The sequence below is a fragment of the Vombatus ursinus genome, unplaced genomic scaffold (assembly GCF_900497805.2).
Source record: "Vombatus ursinus unplaced genomic scaffold, bare-nosed wombat genome assembly UNPS02014770.1, whole genome shotgun sequence".
Taxonomy (NCBI): Eukaryota; Metazoa; Chordata; class Mammalia; order Diprotodontia; family Vombatidae; genus Vombatus; species Vombatus ursinus.
Window position 1 is genome coordinate 163,750 of NW_020954548.1, and position 6,204 is coordinate 169,953.

The following is a 6,204-nucleotide window of genomic DNA, read 5'->3' on the forward strand; positions in this document are numbered from 1 at the left end:
CATATATACCAAAATCCATTGCCCAGTAGAAGAGTGATCAATGAATATTAACAAACAAGAAGACTTACAAACTATTAACAACCATGGGGAAGAATACTACAAATCACTACTAATAAGAGAAATCCAAATTGAAACTACCCTGAAATTTGACCTTAGCCCCGAAAACTGGCAAAGATAATAAAAGATGGGAACACTCAATGCTATAGAGGGGCTGTGGGAAGATAGGTCCAGTAGTGCATTGTTAGAGCAACTGTGAATCAATATAACTACTTTGAAAATCAATTTGGAATTATGCAAATAAAGTGACTAAAATGTCTATACTCTTTGACCCAGATATTCCATTACTAGGCTTATACCTCAAGGAGACCTTTGATAAGAAAGTCTCCATATACACTAAAAAATTTATAAGCAGTATTTTTTGTGATAGCACAGAATCAGAAACAAAGCAGACGCCCACTGATTATAGCAGCCTGAACAAACTGATAAGTGAATGTAACAAAATATTAACGGAGAGTATACAGAAGCATGGGACGATTCATGAACTAATGAACATGAAATGATGCAGAGCAAAGCAAGCCGAGTCAAGAAAACAACATACACAAGGACTTCAACAATGTAAACAACCAAATAAAAAAATCAAAAGTGAATGTTGGAAAATTACAAAGAATAAGCATGCCTGGAAATAAGAGATATGAGAAGACCTCCCCACCCCCACCCCATGCAGAGATGGGAGGTACACTGCACATATTATCAGACTTTTTCAATGTATTGATCAGGTTTATTTTCTTTTTCTTTTGTCTTAAAAAAATAGAGAGAGGGGCTCTCTGGGCAGGGGAGATGGAAGGATACTGGGGGAAATTAAGGTAATGTAAAAAAAAAGGCATCAAAAACTTTTTTTTTTTTTTTTGGCAATTGGGGTTAAGTGACTTGCCCAGGGTCACACAGCTAATACGTGTCAAGTGTTTGGTCTGAGGTCAAATTTGAACTCAGGTCCTCCTGACTTCAGGGCTGGTACTCTATTCACTGTGCCACCCAGCTGCCCCTCATCAAAACCTTTTATTTTAAATTAAGCTCAGAATAAATCTTAATTATTATTATTATTATTTTGTTTTAGGCAATTGGAGTTAAGTGACTTGCCCAGGGTCACACAGCTAGTAAGTGTCAAGTGTTTGGTCTGAGGCCATAAATCTTAATTATAAAGCCCTTAGCACAGTGTCTGGCACATAGTAAGTGCTACATAAATGTTAGTTATTATTATTGTTGTTATTGTTATTGCTAAATTCTGAAACTTGCTCAAAAGCAGTGGTGTCAAACTCAAATAGCAACCCTTCGGGCAGCACATTACCTTAGAAAAAGACATATTAACGTCATCTATGTATTTTTATTTCTTTTGCTAAATACTTCCTAATTGCATGTTCTGAGTGTTGCAGGCCAATATGGTCTAGGAACTGTGTGTTTGACTACTCTGCTCTAGAGTATACCTAATATCATGGCTCCAGATTATATGTAGGAATCCTCCAGAATTAAAATAATCTTCTCAAAAGCGGAGAGACATTAGCGGAAACTTCCCTGAACTTTCCAAAAGAGGAAACTTAGGTTTTTGACCAGGCTCACGCCACTGGCTTGCTTTGTGATCTTGGCAAAGCAAGTTCTCTTTGGGATTCTGTTTCCTACTATGTAAAATAAATGAGTTGGTCCAGATGATCTCCAGAGTCCCTTCCAACGCTACCATTGTTTGACTGGACAAGGAAATTAAGGCCCAGGAAAGGGAAAGGAGGCAATCCATGGCTAGCAGCTAAAAATTTTTGATGGAAAAGGCAAACAGTGTTAAAGTAAGGAAAAACTTCCTAACAATTACAGCAGTCCAGAAGCACACTTGTCTTGGAGGTCTTTAAAGCAAAAGCCACTGTCAGGTATATGTGTTGGGCCAGAAAGACTGAAATTCCCATAACTCTGAGATTGCTGGAGCTGGAAGGGACCTTAATGATCACCTAGTACAGGGGTTCCCATTTAGTAGTTTCAAAACCTCTTGGGGGATTGCAACTAGAGTCCAAGGGATTCACGTTAAAAATTCTGTCATTGTTACAGTAAACAATTGCCCAGCTGTCTTAAAATATATCCTCTCCCTTTGCTATTTGAGCCAAATATTGTAAACCTTTGTTCAAATAAAAACAGTCCACCACCAAAACTAAGTTTATGTATGATTACTAGGTGTCTAAGTGGACAGAGTGCCCTGCCTGAAATTAGGAAGATCTGAGTTCAAATTTGACTTCAGACACTTAGTAGCTGTGTGACCCTGGGCAAGTCACTTAACCCTATCTGCCTCAGTTTCCTATCTGTAAAATGAGCTGGGGAAGGAAAAGGCAAACCATTCCAGTATCTTTGCCAAGAAAACCCCAAATGGGGTCATGAAGAGTTGGGCATGACTGAACAACATGATTATCATGTTAGACATATTCCAAGTTGTAACTTATTTCACTAAAAATGTTATGTATATTCAACAATTTGTAAAACAAATTTAATACTAAGTATTGTAAATAAAAGCAAGGATTAAGTTTTTCTAGGTTATTTTAATTTTTACAGAAAATCCCACATAAAATATTTGCAACTATTTTAAAACTAGTTTTATAATTTAATACTCAGAATTTTCATACTCATCGGTGTAAAATATGTCTTATAACTGTATACATATAATTATATAGTATATATAATGAATTTATTATATTAAATATATACAAAACATATTTTCTTTTGGGGACAAAAGTTATTATTGTAAGCACTTAATGAATAAACCTCCATCTAAAATAAATAAATCATCACAACCCTTTTTTTTTTAATTGTTGAAAAGGAGTTGCGGAACAAAAAACTTTGGGACCCCCTGATCTGGTCCAACACTCTACATTTTATACGGCAGAAATCTGAGCTCCAGGAATGGGGAAGGACTCGTCCAAGACGACACGGCTAGTAAGTGGCAGAGCCAGAACTCGAACCCAGGCTCCCCAGTCCCAGATTCTTCCCGTCCAGCCACCAAGGTCACAGCGCCAATCGATGGCAGAGTAGGACGGCCGGAAGCCTTTCCCGACCCCTCCCGGTCACGGCGTCCAGTCCCCAAGCCCCTTGCTCCGGGTCCGGGCTCCGAAGCCCGGCCGGCCCCGAGCCGCCCCCACTGCGTCAGCGCGACCTCCCCAGGAACCCGCTTAGCCCTGGAATCGTCCCCACCTCGAGCGTGCGGCCCAGGGCCCGGGGCTGCCCCTCCGCCCCTGCCCGCCCCAGTCCGCCCGGCTCGGCGAGGTGTACACACCGGCTTCCCGGGGCCGAGCCCTCGGGCTGCAGGCGGCGGCTCCGCGGGGCCCCGAGCTGCCCTTGCCCCGTAACTGCCGCGCCTCCCGACAGGATCCCCATTTCCGCCCGTTGCCGGGCAGTGACTACGCGGTGGGTCCTTCCCCCAGAGACTCTCGGCTGCGCGCGCGGCTCTCGGCTCTAACGTTCCGCCGGCGCTCGGCGCTCCGCTCCGCTCTCGGCCACGTTGGGGAGAGTGGGCTGAGCCAGAGCTGCGGAGCCCGGCCAGAAGGCGCTTGTCATTCCGCCTCGGGTTCAGTCCCCATCCTCAAGGGAAAGGCCGCTTAGCCTTGGATCAGGGAGGGGATGGGGCAAGAGGAACCCTGAAAGAGTCATCCCAACCCTTCATCTCCGGGGCCCACTCAGGGGAGCCCCCCACCCCCACCCCAGGTGCTTGGTGGAATCTCTACAGAGGTCTCTTAGTTTCACCCTGGCCCCGGTCGCGTTCCTAAATCCAGCCCCAGACTGACCCCAAAACTCAACCCCAGACTGACTCCTAAATCCTACCCGAGTTGTTTAGTTGTTTTGTGTCCCCCTCTTTGTGACCCCATTTGGGGTTTTCTAGGCAAAAATACTGGTTTGCCCTTTCCTAGCTTACTCTACAGATGAGGAAACTGAGGCAAACAAAGTTAAGTGACTTGCCCAAGGTCACACAACTAGTAATGGTTTGAGGCTGGATTTAAAGTCCATGTTCCGGACTCCAGGCCTGGCACTCTATCGTCTGTGCCATTTAGTTGCCCAAAATCCTATCCCAGAGTGACCCCAAAACCCAGACTGCCCCCTAAAGCCTCACATTTGCCTTCCTAATCACCAGTTGGCAAATAATTTTCCAGGGCCACAAGGAAGAGGAGGAAGGAAAGTGTGGATAATGATGCTGTATCCTTCTTTTCTGCTAGGATCATAGCTCCTTGCTCATTTAGTCAGTGGTCACAGACACAAGGCCAGATTTAGGGTGTTGGTCTGTAGCTGGAGTTACGGCTTAATTTATGGATGAAGTTCAAGGTCTACTGTGGTTAGGGTCAAGGCTATGGATAAATTTTGGGGTCAGCCTAAGCTGTGGATGGATTTAGGCATCAGTCTGGAGCTAAGTTAAAAGGTCAGTCATAACTTCTGTCCATTCCCATTTAGAGGAGAAAGAGGAGGAACTCCTGCTAAGGTCAGCCTTCTAAAATATTCACCATTTCCCCAGCTCAGTCCATCCTTTGGATTTCTCTCTTATCCTGAAAATGACCACTTCTATAGGGGAAGTATATGTCATTTCATAGGATATACCTTTTGTTTTCTTTGGGATGTTTAGTAGACCATAGTACTCAAGCTCTAGTTTATAATTCTGTCTACTTCATCTGCTCCATGTTCTCTTTCGTGTTACTTCAGGACAGAAGGCATGGGGAGACTTCCCTAGGGTGGAGGAGGGAGGGAAAGAGGATCCTCCCTAGATCCTCCCTGTGCTCTGACCCTGCTGATAATCACCCCACCCCACATCAGTACCTAATGCTACCCGAAGATTGTCAGGAGGAAGGCCCAACCCAACAGCTGCTCTAAGCCTCTGTAAGATCCAAAGAAGTGACCACTGGAGAACAAAACACCGTTTTTATGCCCCCTTTATTTAAAGGACATTGAGTACTCCCAAAAGGGTTTATGACACATCTCACTATTTAACATTTAATTCAGATCCAAATCCTCCCCTGCCCAAGACTTTGCAATGAGCTCCATGTCTAACCTTGACAGTGAGACTGAAGAATAGAGGGGACCCTGTACTGTGCAGACATGAATGTGGAGTCAAGAGACCTGTGTTTGAATCCCAATTCTACCCCCTTAGTTTCCTCATCTGTAAAATGGGCTTCCTAATATTTGTACCACCTGCCTCATAGAAAGTGCTTAGGAAATTGTAAATCACCTTGAAAATGTGAGTTATTAATATTATTGGTTACTACCCCAACCATGATCTAGACCTTCTGGAGTTTCCATACAGTGGCCAGGTGCTCTGAGGGTGGACCTAGCCTGATGGCGAACCACTTGGCCACTCATTTTGGTCTGGGAGCAGAGATGGAATAAGAAGAGCATAGGATCATGGATCTATTCAAACTGAAAGTCAGACGTCAGCCAAGTCCAGCCTCCACATTTTACAGATGAAGAAACTGAGGCTCAGAAAGGTTTGCCCAGTTTCACACAGCTAGTAAATGTCCAAATGCTACAGACATGAGTGCTCCCCACGGCTCCTCCACTCCCAGAGAACTGTGATACACAAGAGAGCTCTAAATCCACATGGATTCCATTTCCTGGTGCTATTGCTCTTAGCCAAAGTTCCCTCTCCTTCCTGCCACCCAGTGAAAAATACACAGACACACCTTATATCAGCTGGGTCCAGGAAATCTCCAGCAATGGTAAGTCTTGTGGTTGGGACCAGAGGAGCAGCAGCATTAGAAGCTTGGACAAATTGAATGAGCTGAAAACCAGGTCATTATCCCATCAGAACTCCCTTCCTGTCTTCCATTGGGCCCCACCTACCCTCAAGCCAGCTGGGGGCTGATAAGAAAGCTGGAGAATTTTCCTAGGGAGGTAGACCCAGGCAATGGGTAAGAGTTGATATAGGAGACTCAGGTCTAATATGGCAGACAGGCAGAGTGAGGGGAACTGGAAAACCTCAGAATACAGAACATAAAATTTCAGAGCTAGAAAGGACCTTAAAGGTCATCGAGTCTAAACCCCCTAGTTTTACAGATGAGAAAACTAAGGCTCATAGAAAGGAAATAATTTCCATAAGGTCACACAATAAGTTTTGGCAGAGCCTTTAACTTGACTAGTTACTTTCTTGACACTTGTGGAGGGAGACTTGCTCCTGAACCTGACCCTCCAAGGTCAGGC

At 44.4% G+C, this 6,204-nt stretch overlaps 1 protein-coding gene across 1 annotated transcript in view; it reads right to left on the reverse strand.

Moving 5' to 3' along the window:
* LOC114043735 (phosphatidylinositol N-acetylglucosaminyltransferase subunit Q-like) overlaps positions 1–3,367 on the reverse strand; it is a 64,415-nt gene extending 61,048 nt beyond the window's left edge. The window contains 1 exon segment of the mRNA XM_027862895.1: positions 3,302–3,367. The gene's annotated coding sequence lies outside the window, so the exon portion shown is untranslated.
* Between the last annotated feature and the right edge of the window lie 2,837 nt (positions 3,368–6,204).